Below are 23,106 nucleotides of genomic sequence, written 5' to 3' on the forward strand. Positions count from 1 at the left end.
AGGGTTTTGGTGAACTGTATTCTGAAGGAAAGTAGCTGCCAATGTGGAGAATTTGGGAAACTGGAATATGAAGATCTCTTGGACAAATTTTTTAAAAAACAGAGAGTTGATGAACTCTCTACTTTTGAGGAATCCACAGAATTCTGTGGGAAGAAAATATTTCTAAATCCCATTTGTCCTCAAAATCCCTAAGAGGTTGTCATGTCCTCTTTACTTATCTTTGGTAAGTAAATAAGCTGAACAGGAAAAGGAGCTTTACTGGGGGAAAGTGGTCGGTCTTATTTTGATTAAAATTTGCAGACGGCTTTCAACTGGAACAAACTACCAGCATGAGAAATCTCATGTCTTTCAGCCTACTGTAGCTAAGCTGTTCTGATCTAATTCATATGATCTACCCACTTGCCAGGCTGTTACTTCCCTTTGGGTGCCTGCTATCTGTTAAAGTCTGTAACAGAAACCTTCACTGCTTCAAAGGGAAATCTAATTTAAAGAGGAGGAGAAGATTTTCTCTGGAATTAAAATAGAGATTTATAGGATCCAGTGTTAATGAGTCATTGTTACAGTTTTAAGCTGGATTTTTGTTCTAATCATATATTTTAAAACAACCATCTTCAATACAGACACCACCAATACCACCACCACCACCATCATCATCAACAGCAACAATATAAATGGAATAACTCCTATTTGCTAGGCACTGGTCCTAAATTCTGAGAATGTCTCAGCTCCCTAGTCTTTCCCAATCATGGATGTCCTGAAACTACCTCAGTTTCAAAGCTTGCTTTGGGTCACTTTCCATTTAAAACTACAGCTCACAATAAAGTAAATGAGATTAGCCTGGCATCCCTTTCCTTTTAAAAAATTAAGTTAATTTTTTTTAATTAATGAAAATTTATTTTCTCTCCCTCTTATCCACTTAGCATGTATTCCCTAAAACACAGATCCTGAGGCATTCTTTTACAGGGAAAAAAATTCACCAATGCCAGCTAGAGACAATTGCTCTGAGGCTATATAAGACTAAGACAACATTAGTTTGATTGCTTCAGCCAAATGACTAGGTCATTTTAGGAGAAAAACTATAGTCAATCAAAATTGGTTAGAGGAGTGTATACCAAAATTTGATGGTTTTCATCCATTTTCCCCCATTTTTTTAGCATGAGCATCATGTAATCCCAATCCCAAACATCCAATATTCCCCCAACAAGCTAGGGGTTCATCAGGTAGACATAATGCTTCAACAGCCAAAGTGCTGTTTTCATTTTCTATATTTGATTTTTCAGTAGCCCAGTTGAAGGGGAAGCCATAGCCCAGTCTACAATTCCCACAATAAAAAAATAAAGGAAAGCCAGAAGAATCCCAAACCAGGTTTCCTAAGGACCAAGCCTCCACGATATCCTCCTGCAATGGCTCATCATAGAATGGAAATAACTGTGGATTCTTAAAAGCTTTGTCAACAGAGTTTAAGCAAATTGGAAAGACTCTAAGTACTGACCTGCTCATAGACTGTATGGTTATTGTCCATGGATTGGTCTAGTTAAATTCAGAAGGAGATATCATTTAATTCAACAGGCATTTACTAAATGCTGCCTGTGATCCAGGCAATGCACTAGGATTTGGTAATACAATGATGATAATTATACTGTTCCTTCCTTTAAGGGCAAAGGGAGAGGTGGGGTTGGAAAGGGACACAGTACATCCTGTACAAAGATAAGAAAATACAAAATATATTCCAAATAATTTCAGAGTGAGAGTTCATGAAGAGAACACAAATAATCGGGGTTATCAGGAAATTTCTCATGAAAGAGGTAATATTTGAGCTGTACTTTGAAAAAAGCTAAGGTTTCCAAGAGGCAAAGGTAAAGAGGGACTATATCTCAGGCATTAGGCACAGAATGGAACAATGTCTACAAAAGGCTGGCAGTCAGATGACGGACGTTTTTGACCACAGCAACCCAGGAGGACCATGTATGATGACGGCATCTACTAGGGTCTGGAGGGCTTGAAATATGCTATACTTAAGGGAATATGCACAATGATGAAACCACGGCTCTATTGGCCAAAGTAACAAAGAAGTGACCCAACTTAAGTCTTCTGGCTTAAATAAGCTAGAATTCTTCCACTTTTGTTCTAAAGCCTAAACCCCAGAACCAGTTGGGATGAGGTGGAGCCAGGAAGGTGAACGAGGATTCAAAGGGGAGGCCAGCCCAAGGGAGCTCTCAAGGGAAGTGTAAACACGTGGAGTGGCTGGTGAAATGAGGCTCCGGGTGGGTGATAGACCTAATGTTTGAAGCTTTGAAGAGAATCTGCTGGGCAGTAATAACAAACCACTTTGATGTCATTATGCACCACAGAATTTCCAGCTGACATATAAAGGGGGACACTCTCCAGGCTGCAGCTGCTTCTCAGATCTGAGCCTGGTAAGAATTTGCCATAGGTGATTTCTCAGACTGACATCTTTGTGAGGCTCAGGGAACAATGCCAGGGAGGTTTGGAATCAGGAGGGGAGGATGTGTTGTCTTTATATGCGTCCGATAGTAACTTAATTTTCTAATTTCAAAATAGCACAGTCTGTGCCCCACACAAGATGTGCTTTGAATCACAGCTGTGCGTATCTTTGAGTTTCACTCATCTGTTTCTGGGGAAATGTATAGAGTGGCATGTCACAAAATGTTTTAGGAAAAAGACAAGAGGTCTCGTATTTTTCGGTTGTTGTTCTTTTGGCCAATTGTTCAAAGGGCTGTGATGCCTGACTGAGTGTGGAAGGGCTTGTCCTCTAAGGGGCACATTCTTCATCTATTACTGACTTCTTGATTTACCATTTTTTTTTTCAGCTCACCAGAGATCCTGGGCATGGGAAGCGGCCACTTATATAAAATCCGTTATGACCCAAGTGACTGCATTTTGGAGTCTGGGAACTCAGGCTTCATGATGTTACTCCAAAACACTAGTGACTGGCTTCTCTTTCTATTTCCAATGCTAGGCCCTCAAAAGACACAGTTTGTCTCAATGGATTAGATTAAGTCTCTTTGGGGTGAAATCATTGCAAATTAAGCACTTGCTGCAAAGCGCCTCTTTCATAGAATTGGAGATCTAGAAATAGAAGAGATTTCAGAGGCCATCTACAACAACCTCCTCATTTTGCAGATGAGGAAACTGAGGTACAGTGAGGTTAAGTGGCTAAGGTTGCATAGGTAGTAAGCATTAGAGGAAGGATTTGAGCTAAGTCTAGAGTCAGTGTTCTTTTCTACTGTACCCTGTGGCCTCAATTCAATTCAATAAGTATTTATTAAATCTCTAAATGTGTCAAGGGGCAGCTAGGTGGTGCAGTGAATAAAGTGCTGGTACTGAAGTTAGGAAGACCTCAGATACTTCCTAGCTACGTGTCTCTGGGCAAGTCACTTTGCATGTTTCTGCTGCCTTTACACAAACACACCCTGTTTGCCTCAGTTTCCTCAGCTGTAAAATGAACTAGAGAAGAAAATGGCAAACCACTCCAGTATCTTTGCAAAGAAAATCCCAAAAGGGATCACAGACACAACTGAAAGGATTCAACAACAACCCACCCCCATGCCTTCTACTTGCCAGATACACCTTCCCCTACTCACCCTGCCCTTATCAATTCTGCCCTAAAGGATACTAATGCCCCCAGAATGGCCTCTCCAATTGCTTACCCTCTCAAAATTTTTCTCTCCTCAGTAGGACTGATCACACCCAAGTGTTAGGAGAAAAAACTGTTTGATTAGACTAGTTCATCTTCATAAGTGAGTCACTGATGACCATTGATACCCATTTTAAAGGAAGATCTTACTGCTCTATTTGATTCTACCTTTTCAGCCTTGTTTCATATCACTCCCCTTCCACACTTTATTCTAGCATTCCTGAACTCAATGAAAATCCCTGTGCTTTTGTGTAACCCATCCCTCCATGGCTGAAATCCATTCCATCCCCTCCTCTACCTCTCAGTAAGTCAATAAACATTTATGAAGTTCCTACTATGTGCTAGACACTGTGCTAAGTACTGAGGACACAGAAAAGCAAAAGGTGGTTTCAACTCTCAAGGAACTCAGTCTAAAGGCAGCAGAAAAAAGCAAATGACTATGTACAAACTATATTTAAATGAACTGGAAATAATTAATAGAGGGAAGACATTGGAATTAAGAGACATCAGGAGAGTCTTCCTATAGAAGGTCTGATTTTTACTGGGATTCAAAGGGAAGCCAGAGAACTGGGAGATGGAGGTGGGGAGGAGGGGCACTCCAGGCAAAGCCCAGAGTCCAGAGTTGGGAAGCCTTTTGATCTCAGAGCACACGTCCACCAAGAAGCCTTCCCTCGTCTCACCAGGTTTTACTGTTTCTCCTTCCTCAAACTATGCTATATTCACGTAGCTGGGTACGTGCCATATCCCTCTTACTATATCAACTCTTCGAAGGCAAGGTCTGTTTTGTTTTTGTCTTACAACCCCAAGCATGTAGAACAGCATTTTGGACATAGGAAGTACTCCCTGAATTGACTTGAATCAAAAACAGCAGAGTAAAATTAAAGAATGAATCCCCTGTTGCAGGATCCTGTAAAGGACGATGAGCCTTATGTTGTGACTTTGCTGTAACTTGGAAGCCTTTAAATAAATACTAGTGGAAATACATTGAATTCATAGGCAGTTTAGTGGACTCCAAGTTCAATATGGGTCAGCAGTGTGATGTGGCAACCAAAAGAAGGAAAGTGAGCTTCCAGGAAAAGGGAAGTGAGAGTTTGATTCTAAGTTGCCTGGTCACATCTCGTCTGGAGTCTGATGCTCAAGTCTGGGAAGTATGCTTAATTGAAAAAGAACATGATAAGCCAGAGAGTGTCCAGAGGAGGACAACTTGAATAGGAAGGGCTTTGAGTCTATGTTATAGAAGATACAGTTGAAGGAACTGGGAAAGTTCACTCCAGAGAAGAGAAGACTGGGGTGGCTAGGTGGCTCAGTGAATAGGGCACCGGCCATGGAGTCAGCACGACCTGAGTTCAAATCTGACCTCAGACACTTAACATATACTAACTGTGTGACCTTGGGCTAGCCCCAATTGCCCTGCCTTTCCCCCTCCAAAAAAAGACCAGAGAAGAGAAGACTAAGGAGTTGGGCAATGGGGAGGGTGCTTGGGGGTGGACAAGGGACATCATCGCTATCTTCCAGTATCTGAAAGGCTGTTATGTGAAAGAGGTACTAGACTTCTATTTGGTCCCAGACAGAAGATCTCTGAGGAATGGGTGGAAGTTGTTACAAAGAAAAAACTAGGTTAGCTGTCAGGAAAAAAATATCCTAATAAATGGAGCTTTCCAAAAGTGGAATAGACTGCTTGGAAAAGAGATAAGCTCTCCTTTCTTGGAGGTATTCAAACAAAGAATGAATGGCCATTTGACAGGTATGTTATAATGGAGTTCCTTTGATATTTGGCCACTGAAGCAGCTTCCAACTCTCAAATCTCTGTGATTGTGATTCATGGAATCCGAAGGTAAAAGAGTGTTTAGAGATTCCATTATCTATCAATCAATCAACAATCATTTATTAAATATCTACTGGGTAGTAGAAAATGTGCTAGGTGCTGGGAATAAAAACCTAAAAGTGAAATAGTTTTTGCCCTCAAGGAACTTATTTTCTGATAGGATGATACAACCAGGGGTATTCTGGAGCCAGCTTGAACTAACTCAAGAGAGCTGATTGTAACATTTTCTCAGGAGAATTTATATCTGAAAAATTCACAAACATGACAGATAAGAGTTTGATTTATTGTTTTGTTAATATCTAGACCTAAGAAAGTGGTGGAGAGGATGTTCATAACACAGACCAAATTTAAATGGTGTGTCTTTCATACATTTTATTTTTCAGAGACAGTTGTAATACATTTTACCCACGTACCATTGAAATCAATGCATTTGGGACATCAATGGTCAGTTGTTTTAGTTTTAGTTGAGGAAGTCACAGGGGTGATGGACAGTGACATCAGGGCCGGAGATGGACGTGCTCCTTCCAGTACCAATATTGGTATTGACTTGATTATTAATCTCAGAACAAGAGTAAGAGGTGAATGAATGGAGTGGCAAGGTCCTGCCCTGTCAAGCCCCTGGTGTTCAGGTGGAAGACATTTTTTTACAGATAAAGAAACTGTAGCTCATAGTGGTGAGGACATACAGTAAGCAGCAAGTCTGAGGTTTGAAGCAGTGACTTTCTATGGTATCTTTTATAAGACCAAACACAGAAAATTCTGGGGCAGTGAGGTTGTCACAGTACTTGAAGATAAAAAGAATCAAATTCATGAGTTCAAGTCTAGCCTCAGACACTTACTAGCTGCTTGACCCTAGACAACGAATGTAAGCCTGCTTTCCTCAGTTTCCTCATCTGTAAAATGAGCTAGAGAAGGAAATGGAAAACTGCTCCAATATCTTTGCAGAGAAAACCCCAAATGAGGTCACAAAGAGTCAGACGTGACTGATATGACTGAAACACACACAGAGAGGAAATTCTAGGGGATTGTTCAATTGGATTCTGGGTTCATTGTCTGACCAACACATCATCATAGCCATACTATCTCCATGATCAGTGGGAATTGTGTGGTGAGCAATTTCATCACATTCATCATTGATTGTGTCAGACCTGCATGGGAGAAGGAGGGGGTTGTGGCTTAGAAGGGATGGGGTTGTTGGAACCACAGAAAGTCTTTAAATGTGGAGAAAGATTCAGGAAATATTATCATTCCCACACCCCAGTGCTTGTTGAGGTACCATATGATGTCACCACTTCCTGCCTCCCTTATTACAGCATCAATTTGTCATAGATCGGTCCCTGATTCACCGAATGTGGACAACTTTTGCCCTACATTCTGTGTAGGGCTCTTCTCTGAATGTCTTTGATGAGGAGTACTGGTACCTCCTTGCAGAGAATCTCAGAACCAAAAGGGGCATCAGAGGTCATCTAGTCCAATCCCCACTTGTGATCAAAAAGATTCTCTTCTACAACATTCCCCTTCAGTGGTCATCCAACCTCTTCTGGGCAAGCTCCTTAGATTGCAGAGATACAACGTTTTGTATCTCTAGGTCAGATTGAGTGAGCAAGGGCCTTAGAGGTACCTGCTAGGTGATACAGTGGATAGATGGCTGAGTCTGGCATCAGGGAGAACTGAGTTCAAATCCAGCCTCAGACACTTACTAACTGTGTGACCCTGGACAAGCCACTCAATCTCTGCCCCAGTTTTTCAGCTGTAAAATGAAAACAATAACAGCACCTATTTCTTAGGTCTGTTGTGAGGATCAAATAAGATAATATTTGTAAAGGACTTCACACAATATCTGGCACATAGTAGGTGTTACCTCTCCTATCATCTACCAGGGAGGAATTCTGATATATTTGAAGAAAGAAATACAGATGTTATCCTTCACATGATAAGATAATGGAACACAACATGTCTATTCTAGGAAGAGATTCTGCTTTGGATTGGTTTGGGTTTTTTTTTTAGCATTGGAGATGTTCACATACTTGCAATCCCTACCCTTTATGATGTAAAGCACAGTGATTGAGTGCTGGATTTGGGGTAGAAAGACCTGAGTTCAAATCCTACTTCAGACATTAGCATTGTGACCCTGTAAGTCACGTAAGTTGTGCTTCTGTTTCCTCACCTGTAAAACTGGAGTAACAGTTACAGCACCTATCTTCCAATAAGGGAGAAGCAGTTCAAATAACTATGTACATCATCCTGCAAACTTTAGAGCACCATATAAATGTCGTCTATGATTATATTTCCAAGTTGGTTGAACATAATTTCAAGAACAGCCTGTTTATGTCCATGGGGCGACCGCAACTTATGTTTTTATTGGGCTTCAGAAGTTTCAAAGCATTTCATATCCATTATCTCACTTAATCCCTACAACAAGTCTCTGAAATAGATACTAAAGCTATTATTTTCCCCATTTCACTGAGGAGGAAACTGAAACCACTGCCCAGAAAGCTCAAGGAAATACTGGAGTCAGGAAGCTCTGAGTTAAAATCTGGCCTCAGATACTAGTTGTGTGACTCTGGGCAAGTCACTTAATCCAGCCTGCCTCAGTTTCCTCAGCTGTAAAATGGGGACAATAACAGCACCTACTTGCTAGGGTTGTTGTAAAGATCAAATGAGATACTATTTGTAAAGCCCAGCATCATATAGCCAGGAAGTATTGGAATTAGGATTGGAACTCCAGTTTTCCTGACTCCCATTCACAAATGGAACAAAGTTATTGACAACATCAGCTAACTAAATAGCCTTTATTGCTCTGGTCAAGGAAAAAAAAGGGGGGGGGAGTAATTATTTCTTAACTTTCCAGGTCCTGAAGTCAGTAAGTGGTGTTAGCTGCCAGATTAAATGTTCAGTCAAAAGGAGCCTGGGCTCATAGGCTAGTAAGACAAAGAGTACAAAGTCCAATGCAGTGGCCCATCTCAGCAGAGACTAGAGCCACCTGTCAGACACTCTTACAGGAGCACCACAGAACTCCATCTGGGCAACTTGCCATTGAGACTGGCAAACGGCAGATTCCAAGATTGATGGCCAGCTGCTGATGTGGGGCAGCTGAGGGGCCGTGGAGACAGCTGGGAATACTGCTGAATGGAACCAAGTTTTCTAAATGGTTTGGCTGTCATTCTGTGAGCCTGTGGAAGGTTGCCTTGGGAAGTAGTGGGTTCCTTCTGACAGGAGGCCTTCAGATAGAGGTCCGATGACTCCTTGTATGTTGTAGACCGGATTCCCATTCACTTATGGGTTGGACTAGATGATATCAAGGAATCTTTCAGCTCTGAGATTGTGTGGTTTGGATGAGAGATCTAACATTGTGTTGGGTGGAGGGGAAAGGGCAACCCAAGCCAACTGAGAGGTAGTGATGGGGCAACGTAGAGGAAAGAACACTGGACCTGGAGTCAAAAGACCTCTATTTTAATCTGGGTTCTTCCTTTACTAGTAACCGGCCTTGGGAAAATCATCTAAGTTTCCTGTTCTACAAAAAGGGGATAATAATTGCACTCGACCTTACAGGACTGTTAGGATTAAATGAAGTCACCTAATCGTCTGTTGCCTCAGCTTACCCATCTGTAAAAAGCAAATAACAATGTCTCACAAAGTTTTAGTTAGACTCAAATAACATCATGAACTTGGAGGCTTTGTAAGCCTCAAATGTCGATATAAATGTCACCTAGTGTCATTATCTGAAAGGCAGATAAAAGTGTGAATAAACAGGAATGTGAGCTTGAGTCCAGTCAGACTGCCCCATATCACTAAGAAGAAATGATTTTGCTGAGGAGGACAGATAAAAGGAAAAACAAGAAATGAAGGAGGACATTAAACAAAGCCATCCTCACTATAGTATGAATTTTTACAGTAACAAGCAATAGTAATTCATACTTATATAATAATGGCTATAACTTCATCTCTCACTAGGCTGCAATAGAGATTTCTCCATTATGGCCAAGCCTAAGTAGCTTCCTCTCCTCCCACCACAAATTCCCCTTTCTGCACTCCTCCTTCAGCTTTCTTTTATTTGTTGCCTTCCTCTCCCCCACCCCATTAGAACGCAAGCTTTATGAGGGCAGGGACTATTTTGGTTGTTTACTTGTATTTATATTCCCAGCACACTTGGCAGAGTTCTTGACAATAAACGCTTGTTGACTGACTGTCTGTGCTACATCTGAGTGTGTCCCTTTATACACCTCTGCAGTGTTCCATGAGAACTTGTCTTGGCAAAACAGTGCCCTTCTGGGGGCACCCTACTTGAGTCACTTTTCCTATGCATCTGTGCTTGTGTTCCCCTACATTGAGTGGTCTTGATTAAGTTGGCTGAATTGTATTGGCCTGAAAACCACCTGGGCATTAGGGAACGATCATATTTAAGAGACAGGTGATGATGATTTAACATCAAACAGCAGTATCTTTGATAATACTTTCTGAGCCCTTCCCTAATCTTTTTTTTTTTGTCTTTTTGGAGGGGGGAAGGTAGGGCAATTGGGGTTAAGTGCTAGCCCCAGGTCACACAGCCAGTAAATGTTAAGTGGATGAGTTTGGATTTGAACTCTGGTCCTCCTGACTCCAGGGCCAGTGCTCTATTCACTGTGCCACCCAGCTGCCCCCCTTCCCTAATCTTTTGGGGGCAGTCAGATGGTACAGTGGATAGAAGCCTGAGTCAGGAAGACTTGAGTTCCAATATGGCCTCAGAAACCCATTAGCTGTGTGACCCTAGGCAAGTCCCACAACCCTATTTGCCTCCATTTCCTCTTCTGTAAAATGAGCTGAGAAAGAAATGTCAAATCACTCCAGTATCTCTGCCAAGAAAACCCCAAATGCAGTCAGAAATGACTGAACAACTAATCTTTTGTGGTTACCTAAATCAAAGGTTGAGGGACCTTTCTAGATCAGAGTTTGAGGAACCCTGACAATTCATTTGGGAATCATATTCCTGCTATGGCCTTCCTAGGCAGTCAAAGCTGGTCCTCCAAGCCTTGCTACAAAATGCACTACTGTCTGGCTTCACGGTCAGACTCCTTCAGAGGGCAAGTGGGCATTTGCCAGGTGACCTGTGAGTAACTTGTCCCTTTTGCTCTATTGTAGAGGGGATCTGTGTGAGGAGGGGAAATGGTTCAGGGAGGAAGGAGCAGCAGGGACCTGATCATCTGCCAAGGGGCAAAGAATCATGGGAATGTGCCCAACCCTGACTGTGTCTGGACTTGTAATGGCTTTGAATGGCCAAACACTGCTGCAGACATCTTGCTCTCTGCCCATTAATCCCCATGACAAGTTCCAAATTTACAGAGGGATGGTCCTTTTGCCAGATCATTGCTAATCTATACACTGACATTAATAAATGGAGCTTGGCTTTTCTGTGAATAATTAGTGCCTAAATTTAGCTAAAACAAAAAAAAATCAGTTTTTGGCTTCTCTACCAATTTAAAAATTATGACACACCATTTTAGGCTTCCACTACCCAAAAATATGTTACTTGGGAGTGGATTTACCCAGATTGCCCTCCATCTCTCTTGGCCTATCTGCAATATTTACTACCCAATCTTTGCAGCTTAAAACACATTATCCAAAGTCTACTTGGTCGATAGGAACAAGAGGGTGCTGGACTTTGGGTCCAGGAAGACTTGGAAAATATACTACTTAAATATTACTTAAATACTACTTCAGACACTTACTTGCTGTGTGACCCTGGCTTAGTCACTTAACCTCTCTCAGACTCAGTTTTCTCATCTGTAAAATAGATATAATAAAAGCACCTATCTCATAGGACTGCTGTGAAGATCACATGGTTCATGACATGCTAAAATGTCTAAATGGCTTGGCAAACCTCAAAGCACAATATAAATGTTAACTATTATTATCACTCTAGTAAACTGCCTTGACTCTGCTTTCTTGGAACTCCTGTGGTAGTCACTGCTTGTATGGGGTGAATACTCATTGAAACTTCGAAGTGAGAGAAATGTGTTGTGGATGCCAAGCTACCCTTTCTCTCCCTTTTCCCTCTTTTGAATATCGCTTCTCCAATCCTATATCAGGTGAACACTGCTTTTTCCCCCCATCTCTTCTGCCAACCTTGCCCACCCCAATTCTCTGAAGAGAGAAAATGGTATCAGTAACTTGTGCTGTAGAGTGGGTAAATTTAACTACCATAACTACTCCTATTTATATAGCATGTTAAGATTTCCCATAAAGCGTTTTTTTTTTTCCTGAGAGTTACTCTGTGAAATAGTTACAAGGGTTGTTGTTGTTATTGTTGTACAGATGTGAGATTTCATTGATGAGGGAGCTCCTTTAATCATTGTAGGTCAACATCCATTCTGCAACTTAGTGTCTCAGAGAGAGCTGTCTCAGGTACTTAGAAGTAAGTGGTGGCGCGGCTAAGTGGTGCAATGAATAGAGCACTGGCCCTGGAGTCAGGAGGACCTGAGTCACTTAACCCCAATTGCCCTCCAAAAAGCAGAAGAAGAAGAAGAAGAAGAAGAAGAAGAAGAAGAAGAAGAAGAAGAAGAAGAAGAAGAAGAAGAAGAAGAAGAAGAAGAAGAAGAAGAAGAAGAAGAAGAAGAAGAAGAAGAAGGAGTGGCTTGCCAAGGACCAAACAACCAGTTTATATCAGAAGGAAGACTTGAACCCAGGTCCTTGTAGACTCATAGGATCATAGATTAGAGGTGGAAGAAATCATAGAATCCATCAGGTTCAGCCCTCTCATTTTACAAATAAGGCAACTGTCATAGAAAGGTTTAATGACTTGCCTTGGATCACACAACTACTATGTATCTAAGGCAGGATTTGAACACAGGTCATCCTAATTCCTTGCATAACTGTCTAACCACTCTGCCATCTAGCTATCACACTTGGCATGGAAACTAGCTCTCTACCCACTAGGTCACATTAACTTTTAAGTACAGGTATTATTATTTCAATTATACAGATTAGGAAACTGAGGCATAGAGTATTAAGTGAAATACCTAAGATCACTCAAATTAAGTGCTAGAGTCAGGATTTGAACCCATATTTTCTGACTCCAAGCCTAGAGTTTTTGCATCTTATATATTTTTATATTCTTAAGATGCCTTGAGAAGTTGCCCAGACCATGAAAGGACACTGAACTTGTGGCCAGAAGACCTAGATCTGCATCATAGTTCCACTGCTTGCTTATGAGCTGTGGCAAGCCATTTCAGTTTTCTGAAACTCAGTTTCCCTATTTGTGAAATAGGAATGATTATTAGACTAAGATTGTCTATTATAAAATATTAGGTATTTGTTTTATATTGTTGAGTCCCAATAAATATGTGATTAAATTCAGCTAGCTTCCCATTAGTATGAATAATAAATCTCCTAAAGTGGCAGCATTATTTTAATTCTCACTGAATATTCCTATTAGGTCAGAATCAATTATCATATTTCATTTTTAAATTTTTCATAGTATTTTATTTTTCCAATTACATATAAAGGAAATTTTTGACATTCATTTAAAAAAATTTTTGAGTTCCAAATTTTCTCTCCCTCTTACCTCCCCCCTCCCTAAGACAGTAAGCAATTTGATATAGGCTATAAATGTGTAATCATGTAAAACATCTTCATGTTAGTCATGTGAAAGAATATACAGGTCGAAGAAAAAAAAGTGTAAACAGCATACTTCAATCTGCATCCAGACTCCATCAGTTCTATGTGGAAACATTTTCCACCATGATTCCATTGGAATTGTCTTGGATCATTGTATTGATAAGAAGAGCTAAGCCATTTGTAGTGGATCACTGCACAGTATTACTGATACTATATGTACATTGTTCTCCTGGTTCTTCTAATTTCATTCAGCATCAGTTCCTGTAAGTCTTTCCAGGTTTTTCTGAAGTCTGCCTGCTCATCATTTCTTATAGCACAATAGTATTCCATTACATTCATAAACCACAACTTGTTCAGCCATTTCCCCGTTCAATGCGCATCCCCTCAAATTCCAATTCTTTGCCATCAAAAAAAGAGCTGCTATAAATATTTTTGTATATGTGGGTCCTTTTTGCTTTTCTATGATATTTGGGGGATAGAAATTACCGTATTTTATATAATCATAATTTTATTTTATTTATTTTTTGGTTTTGGGTTTTTTTTTTTTTGCTTTTTGGAAGGCAATTGGGGTTAAGTGACTTGCCCAAGGTCACATGGCTAGTTTTTGTGTTAAGTGTCTGAGGCTAGATTTGAACTCAGGTCCTCCTGACTCCAGGGCCAGTGCTCTATTCACTTCAGGATGGTGCTCTATTCACTGCAATAATTATAATTTTAAATAGTATAAATTTGAATACATGCCACAACTTCATGGAAATCAATTATTTGTACTAATTGGCACCTGACTGTGTGGGACTTTTATGGGTTTTTGTATTTTAAGCTTTTCCTCTAATCATGAGATAAAAAAGCTTTTTTCCATATTAATTTCAGGTATCAGTGAATTTATGAAGAAAATATTTGGGGGGACCAAAAGTCTGCATCATATCCCTGAAGTCGAATGCTATCCTAGCTTAGGCTCCTACTACCTCTCACCTGGACTATTGTCATAGGCTCCTAACTGTTCGGTTGGCTGTCAATTTCTCCTCTTACTGGGCCATCCTCTGCACTACTGCCAAATTGATATTTGCAAAGAAGTCCATTTGACTTGGTCATGGTCATTTTTGACCATGTGACTTCATCATTACGGAGCTCCAAAGGCTCTGGGTTGTTTGTAAGATAAAATGCAAATTCTTTTTTTGTCCCATGTTTCAAGTCCTTTATGATCTGACTGCCATCTACTTTTCTGAGATAATTACAAATCACTCACTCTTCCTCACTCTGCATAGCAGCCAAATTGATAAAATAATAAATAGATAAAAATAGATACCTCTATCCCATACACAATCTATCTCCTACCTTGGTGCGTTTGCAAAGGCCATCCCCCATGCTTGGAATCTATCCCCTCTGTGTCTTGTTGCTCAGTCATTTCTGACTCTTTGTGGTCCCATCTGGGATTTTCTTGGCAAAGATACTGGAGTGGCTTGCCATGTCCTTCTCCAGTTCATTTGACAGATGAGGAAGCTGAGGCAAAACAGATTTAAGTGACTTGCCTAGGGTCACACAGTTAGTGTCTTCCTGAATCTGGGAGCTACCCGCTGCCTCTTAGAATCTGAGAAAATTACCTAGGTCACGGTTTTCTCATCTATGAAATTGGGGGGGGGGAGGGGGGGGGGGGTGGTGTTGGCTAGATGACTATGAATGAATAAAGGAATTAATAGGAAAAAAAAGGATTTAAGTGCTTACTATGTTCCAGGTACCATGCTAAGTTCTAGGGATGAAAATGCCAAAAAAAGCAAGATAGTCTTTGCCCTCAAAGTGCTGTAAAGCCTGGATTCAGTCAAAGGGCCACACTCGAGGGCCTAGAGAGTCCCATCTGGCCTCAAGGTCCCAGGTTCCCCACCTCTGTTACAGATAAAGGGCTTTGTGAAACTTAAAAGTGCCCCATAAGTGTGGACTGTTATTGTCATTATGTTCTATTCAATAATCACTTATTGAATGTGTGGTAGACCTCCAATGTCTTTTTTTAAAGTTTATTTCCATGGGAATCTTCTAAGCACTTAAAAGAAAAGTTTACAATCACATTCAGGGGCCTATGAAATATTATTTGATTCTACCTAAGACCCACATGCAGATGTTCCTATTGAAGCTGGCCATACAAATAATCCATATAAAAATGATTGGGGGTAGAGGGAAGAATCTAGTAGGTTCTGTGCTTTTGGCCTAAGCAGCATTTAGACCTGGGATTTAGGCTGCAAGGCAGGGTCCCAAGAGATGGCAAGCTGCTTCTATTCCCTTCCCCCCTGTCCCATATATCGTCTCCTGCAGGTCACCAGGCAAATGCTCAGGAGCTCTCTGAGTAAGTTGTACCCTGCACCCCCCCCACCCCCCCGCAAAAAAAAGTCTCAGCCAGGAACCTGATTCCTGTGTATTTTTTGTATTACTTTTGTTTCATTTCTCTTTGAAGAGGATTTCATTATCCTTAATTAGATAGCCCCTCTGATTTTTTTACATCATCTTTATTTTTGAATATAGCCTCCCTCTTCTACACAAAAAGCCATCCCTTAAAGCAGAGAATTTTGAAAAGAGAAAAGAAAAAAGCAAAACTAAAGAACCCAATAATTGAGTCAGACAATGTATGCAATGTTCCATATCCACAGTCCTCCACCTCCGTAAGGAAATCCCTATTGTGAAAGATGTCGTTCAACAGAATAGTATTTTTCCCATTGCTACTCTAATTCCTAAATGTGTATTCTTAGAGGTCATTGACTAAGGCGATTTTTACCAAAGATCAACAAGGAATGCACCACTGTTGTACTTACAAGGGCCCCAGGATAGAATGCTTTCTGGACACAAGTTTGGGTCTTAGACTTCAAAAAGGACCCTTTCTCATTAATTGAACATGAATGACATTTTCTACATTCGTGAAAGCATAGATCAGCATTTTAAATACTCTTGCATTCGTCTAACCCTCATCCCAATTAGTCACAGTATTTAATCTCCAACTAAGAGACAAGCACCCTTTGTAAGGTTTTGCATCATGGCTTCTTCTATCCGATTTTGGTACAGCCATCTTAGCTTTGAAATATACAAACCCAATTAAAGTGTGTCTAGCTTTTAGGAAAGGGGGGAAATGACCTTTGGCATGAGTTTTTTTTTTAATCATCTTTGCATCAACCTTTTGAGTTCTTGCCACCTCAGTTATAACACTGAAAGCTAAAGGTTTGGTTGTGTGTGTGACATACCATTTGTCCCTGGACCTCAACTTGAGTTCAAAAGGGAATTAACTTTGAATCAAAGATCACACACACACACTCTCTCTCTCTCTCTCTCTCTCTCTCTCTGGGTCTATTTCTCCCATGGAAATGTTTTTGCAAGTTTTTGCAAAGACATTTTTTTAAAGATAAAAGGCATAGATATTTCTTGCATCTTCATTTTCTGTCAATCCAACTGTCAGAAATATCCACATTGGACCTAAAAAACAAAAGTCAGCATGCTATTTCAGGAACTTCTCTCCCAGCCAAATACCAATGATCTACGAGGGCCATCACCCTCTTTGGGTCATAACCTACCTCTTGAAATTTACTTACTGTATACGAGCAACAATGTTTTAGTATAGAATTCTGCTGCCACTCACAAAACTCAGAATTGTTGCATCTAGTGGATGGTTGGAGATGATGAAATGTTTATTGAGTGTCTGCTGTGTACACAGCCCTATACTGGGTACTGTAAGTCTGGACCATGTTCTATAATTAATTCTCCCAGATAATTAATTGAGTTTATTCTTGCCCAATTCATTCAGGCCTTGGCATAAACCATCACTCTGCCTTTCCTTGTGCCTACTTATCTGTAGCAGCAACCACATGGCATACCCAGGATGGCTGCTAGCACAGGTTCTTAGATCTGCTTTACTAGGGAAGATAGCTATTTAAGGTGTCAACAATCTTTTAAAATTTCATTCACTAGTTCAGGGGAAAGTCAGCACTTTGAACTTCAGAGAAAATACAAACAGAGAAATAAAGACCAACAGGCAGGGCTCTTACTGCCTGAATCAAGTATACATTTTACATACCTCTCTGGATCCATTGAGCCTTTACGTCTGAGCAGTCATGGACCTCTGAACATAGGCCACTCAGAATCTCCACCAGGGAATCACAAGATCCTTCTCATAAGGGAGTCTCCAAAGCAAAATACTAACTCAGTATACATACACTTCTCAGAGCCAAAAGGCATCATAACCCTCCTGACTCAGTGCCTTACTAGAAATTAACAAAAAATGTGAAAGCCTTCCTACAGGCAAGCCTCCCCTAAGTAAGCTCCCCTTGATGGGCTCCACCAGAGATCTATTAATGGGTGGGGAAAGATCTTAAATCCCATTAACATTATGCCATACCCCTTCCATTCTTCAAAATCTCCTCCTTTTTTTCTCTTTTTCCTCCTCCTCCTTTTCCTTATCTTCCATCTTCTCTTTTTCCTCCTCCTTCTTCCTCTTCCCCCTCCTCTCCTTCCACTTCTCCCCTCCACTCGGCTCATGTCTTATTGGAGCTGTATGTCTGGAGTATTGTATTCATGACTGGATACCACATTATAGAAAGAATGTTGACAAATTGGAGAATGTTTAGGATAACCAGGATGGCAAGGGGCCCCAAAATCACAACATAGAGAAGATCACTTTCAGTAACTGATGACATTTGTCCTGGTGAAGACAAGGAATAGAGAAGGGGAAGATTGGTAGCCACTTTACAATATTTGGAGGGAATACATTGATTCTTCTTAGCCCCAGAGGACTGAGAAAGGCAAATTTAAGCTTGATTTCAGAAAAGTTCTGTAACAGATAGAGGTGTCTAAAAGGACCCCAGGAAGTAGTAGATTTCCCCTAAATGGAAGTCTACAGACAGAGGCTGGATCTTCTCAGGATCTTACAAAGGTGATTGCTCTTCAGGTACAAGTTGGTTTCTGAGGTTACTTCCAATGCTTACATTCTGGGAAAGTAAACACTTACATGATATGCTCTATGCAAGTGTTAACACAGCAAGCTCCCTTCCCTCATGGTTGCCACCTAAGTTTGTAACCCTCCTTAGAACACATCCCTACCTTAATCCCTAGTGCCTTATCTTTTTGGAAAATTGCTGTGACAGCATCATCACTTGATTATTTTTTTTGGGGGGGGGGAGTATTGATATAAACCATTTACTCAAGGTTTTTAGTGCATAGTATTATTTATTCAAGATCTATTGAATGAAATTAATGAAATAAGGCATGACAATGGAGAAACAGGATGATATAGAGAAAATAGCATTGTATCTAGACTTTTTCCCATCAATAGGATATAAGTTCATTAGCCAAAGTCTTCCACTCATGGGGCAAAGTCTTGATTAACTCAATCAGTCACTTATCAGTAACAATATCTCAAAGTACTCAAAGTACAAATCAGTCACTTATTCAGCAAAGTCTTACTAAGTATCATACACAAAACCCTCCACCCCTCAGGTCACTAGTAAACTATAATTCCATAATTACTCGGTACCCAAGGAGAGGTCTTTTCATCGTGACTTGGGGCCTGTTCTCAAATTCCCTGGATACCCTTCCATGGTCCCAGATTCTCCTGTATTCACCAGACTGTCACCTGGGTTCAATGGCAGACAGCTCCCAGTTCCTCGACCAGCTCTCTGGAGAGTTCCTGCTCCATACTGGCGTTCACAGGGTCTAGTCCATGTCAGATCCTTCACCATTTCTGCTCCAGGGAATTCAAGGCTTAACCAAAACACAAACAAACAAAGTCTCAGCATCCCAGTCATGCTTCAGTCACCTGGGCTTCTGGCTCCTGGGCTCTGGGCTCTGGGCTCCAGGCTCTGGGCTCCTGTTCAGAAGAAGCTCCACCTCCACAAGTTCTCAGGACTCAGTTCTCCATTCTTCTGTAGCTGCTCTGCCACCAGATCTCGGTCTCAAGGAAATTCTGACTGTGCCTCTTTGGGGCTTTTCTTATATACACAGCATTAACTTCCTCTTTCAGCCAACCCCTTCATGTTACATCAGTAACAGGAGACAGCAGTTCATACCTTCTGTTCCCCCAATCAGAGGCTTGATCAGTTACTAAGTGTTAAGTACCTGCTACTTTTGCCAACAAAAAGGGATCTTCAAATTTAAAATTACATTACCATGACAGAAGGGAAAGTATATATGGAACAATAAGACCTGGTGGTAGTCTCAGAGGGGCTAGAGAACTGTGTACACCCCCTTCCCACTAAGTTCTAAGTACCAATTCTGGGCCTGTGCACACATATAAAGTAATTCAAACCTAGAGGAACCTGTCTCTGAAAAAGAAAATGTTAAGTATTTTTGTCTCATTGGCTCTTTGGTTCCTGTCCAATCAAGAACACCCAGGAAAAATTATGGAAAGCTTAGGCTGTGCGTCATGCCAAGGGTTTCCCCAAAGTGTGGGACAAAAGCCTAAACCAAGTATAAGACAGCTATTAATTCCTCCAAAAGAAATGCTAAATACATAGGTCTCATAAACGTGAAGACAAAAATAGTTTCAGAAAGAAATAATAATAATATAATTACTGTTACATGTTATCCTAGTAGGTTCAATCTTAAAACATGAAGATGTGACAGGATTTATAGAACTACTGAATATACATTTTATATCTCATCCAACCCTACACTGCTCAAATATTTTCCTCTAGGTGCATGTCTTTGGCAATCCAGACCATTCTATTTGTTAGTTAGCTTCTCCTCCAAAAGGACTGCAATGTGGAAAGGACATTTTTTGTGGTTAAGCTGATATGGACTTCATACTCAGGGCCTTCTGACAGACTGATTGCAAAGTTGAACACAACCACTTTAGGATTATTGTTCTGTTACCTATGATCAAAGAAAAACATACACACACACTTACACAGGGCAGAAGGTGTGTCAGCAAGCACCCCAGTGTCCCCAGGATGGCTGACAACACAGGTTCTTGGATCTGCTTTGCTAAAGGAAAGCAACTCAAAATAGGTTAACAAACTTACTTTAATCAAACATATATAGTTTATCTAGTTCAGGGGAAAAAGGTCAACACCCCGAACTTCAGACTATAGAGGCAGAATTATCAAGACAGAGAAACAGATCAAGCAGACAGGTTTCCAAACTGTCCAACCATTACATCCATACCAAATCACAGTTACCATCAACATCTGGGTTTTTCAAATCTGGGGGCTCTCAACGGCTTCTCAGAGTCTCATCTAATCAAATCACACAACATTTCTCAAAGTGAGCCCCAAAACAAAGCCTCACATCAGGGTTTATATAGCCTTCTCCTGGGTCAGAGAATGTAACAACCCTCTTGACCCACTGCCCAATCAAAAAGTATCTCCTGAGAAACAATCCTCCCCCCACAGGCTCCAGGTGCACTTTAGTCTAGGGGCAGGGAAGATGTTAAAAATCTACATTCCCATTACAGAAAGTCAGCTGGAGCCTTAAGGCCCAGGCTTAGATCTTCTGAGTCCCTGCTAATTTAGCAGCCATGTGCCTATGGCTACCATGCTGCTGAGTTAGTGGAACAGGTGTAGCCACTCTCCTATTCTCTCAAAGGAACTCTATCAAGGGACAACTATTTGTCACATGGATAAGTAGGAACAAGAGAGGGTACTGATGAGGTATAGGCTCTGGGAAACCCCTTTGAGCTCTGATTAAATCATCCCATTTGATGAGGCATTTTCATGAGTCCTTAAGTCTTACATTATGGCATAGTTGGCAAGATTACAAATAGTGCCTCTATTTGTTCCAGGATCCATGGCCATTTGGATTGAGATTGTAAAGCCAAGGATTCTGGAGTGGTAGAATGTAATTTGAATTTGAAAACCCCTTTTTGTATTGGCAAGTAAGCAGGTACTTAGCACCTTGTTTCAGGTTAAGCAAAGGTAGCAGGTACTTAGCACTTCCTCTGTTGAGTATGAACTCCTGTCTCCCATTGCTGACATAACAGGAAGAGGTTGGCTGAAACAGGAAGCTAATGCTGTGTGTATATAAGAAAAGTCCCAGAGAGGCACAGTCAGAATTTCTTGGGACCAGTACCTGGAGGCAGAGTAAGTACAGGAGAGAAATGAGAATCGAGAACTGAGTCAAAATTTCATGAGAACTTGTGGTGTGGGAGCTTCTTCTGAAGAGGAGCCCAGTAGGCTGAGGGGGAACCAGGACCCCCCAGCCCCAGGATAAGGTGATTCTGATTTTTTAATGAGCTGCGGAAGACTGAGGAAGCATGTCTGGGATGCTAAGACTTTGTCTGTTTGTGGCTTTGTTGAGCCTTGAATTCCCAGGAACAGAAATTGTGAAAGATTTGAGATGGACTGGACCCTGTGAACTTCAGTGTGGAGCAGGACTTACATGGAGAGTTGGACAAAGAACTGGTAGCTGTCTGCCTTTGAAGCCAGGTGACTGTTTGGTGGATTCAGGTAGGAGTTTCCTGCCTCAAATCAAGATGAAAAGACCTTTCTGTGGGTACTGAGTAGTGATGAAATTGTATTTTACTATTAACCTAGGGGTGGAGTGTCTATGTATTTTCTAATGATTGATTAATGATTAGTGATTAATGACACTTAGTAATTGATTGCTAAATAAGTGACTGATTGAGTTAACTTAGTGTGCCCCATGAGTGGGAGACTTTGACTATTTGTACTTTGAGATGATTGTTCTTTGTTCTTTGTTCAAAACTTTGTGGCCACTATAGTAGAAACTATGTGGCCATTTTAATGATAAGCTGTTTTGAATACTATATTGTGATTTTCTGTGATAAGTTGTAATGTTGTGAATGCTGTACCTTGATTTTCTGTGAATGTTTTGCTCTAATTTGTTATGGAATAAATAGAGTGTTTACTATACTGTATAATCTGAACCTTAAAAGCTGTTCATAGTAGCATTCTTCTGGAAAGCTGCTCATGCATGGCATTACATTGTGGCCTCATGAAAATGCCTCATCAAATAGGATGATTTAATCAGAGTTCAAGGGGGGTTCCCAGATCCTGTACCTCCAAGATCCATAAGTACCACTGTCAACTCTTATGTGTAACAGAACTACTCCTCTTCCCCCAGGATACCTCAAAGACCATGGACCAAGTGAGGGTACCATTATCAATTTGCCTATTAAGTATTGGAAAGTCTAGTATCTTAAATTTGAGATTAAAAATATAAATCAAAGTTTTGATATTTTCTTCTCATACACCAATGGATCATCTTGTTCATTTTCCTTGAATGAACACTCTCCACTGATTTAGCCACATCCTATTCAGCAATGCAAAAATGATTGTCTTTTTAAATACAGGCTCAGCACATTTTTTGGTCACAAATATAATGGGGGGCGGGGAGAATACCCAAAGTTATGGTTGAGAGGTGAGCAGAATAATGCAAAAAACTCAATTTTCAAAGCATATGTGTGTGTGTGGTGTACATATATATATATATATATATATATATATATATGGAGGGAGGGAGGGAGAGAGAGAGGAGACCTTATAGATCACTGAATCTGATCAGCTTACTTTATTGATGTGATATAGAGGCCCCCCCCCAATGAAGCAATTTAACTAAAATTACAGAGTGAATTAGTGGCAGAGTCAGAATTAAATTCTTTTGTTTCCTCCTCTCTACTACCCCTTCTTTCAAGACAGTGATTTTGATACCAAGTCATGCTCATTACTTACAAATGAATATTTTTTTATAATTCACATTTAATTGTCAAGTCAACAGTTAGAAATCCCCTCATGGCTAAGCAGATTAGCTCCATTTTCCAACAAACCATAAAATTAAAGATTTCTTCTCTATACCTTTAATTTATTTTATCAGGGAATTCTTTAATATTCAGAACATGATGACATAATGGGAATCTATTGAGAATGGCAATAATTTCATTAATGCTTTTTTGCCACATTTTAGGAAACGACATAAACAAAGTGGCACATAGCCAGGATGGTGAAAGAACTAGAAACCGTGGTAGTGCCATCCCATAATTTTGAATCCTGAGTCTGATATTTCTTTATAAATCAAATATATGATCAAGGCAAAGGACAATTCAAAAGGA

At 40.5% G+C, this 23,106-nt stretch overlaps 1 long non-coding RNA gene across 2 annotated transcripts in view; it reads right to left on the reverse strand.

Moving 5' to 3' along the window:
- Positions 1-23,106, reverse strand: part of LOC138162161 (uncharacterized) — a 445,118-nt gene that overhangs the window by 32,771 nt on the left and 389,241 nt on the right. Inside the window, exon 5 of one of the 2 annotated variants that reach the window (XR_011168565.1) lies at positions 18,250-18,803. The exons of the other annotated variant lie outside the window; for it this stretch is intronic. This is a non-coding gene — a long non-coding RNA (uncharacterized lncRNA). Of the gene's footprint in view, positions 1-18,249; positions 18,804-23,106 lie in introns of those variants that run through there. 2 annotated transcript variants of the gene reach the window in all.

Source organism: Petaurus breviceps, unplaced genomic scaffold, assembly GCF_028583685.1.
Source record: "Petaurus breviceps papuanus isolate PSGF00001 unplaced genomic scaffold, PetGlider_PUasm1.0 186, whole genome shotgun sequence".
Lineage (NCBI taxonomy): Eukaryota > Metazoa > Chordata > Mammalia > Diprotodontia > Petauridae > Petaurus > Petaurus breviceps.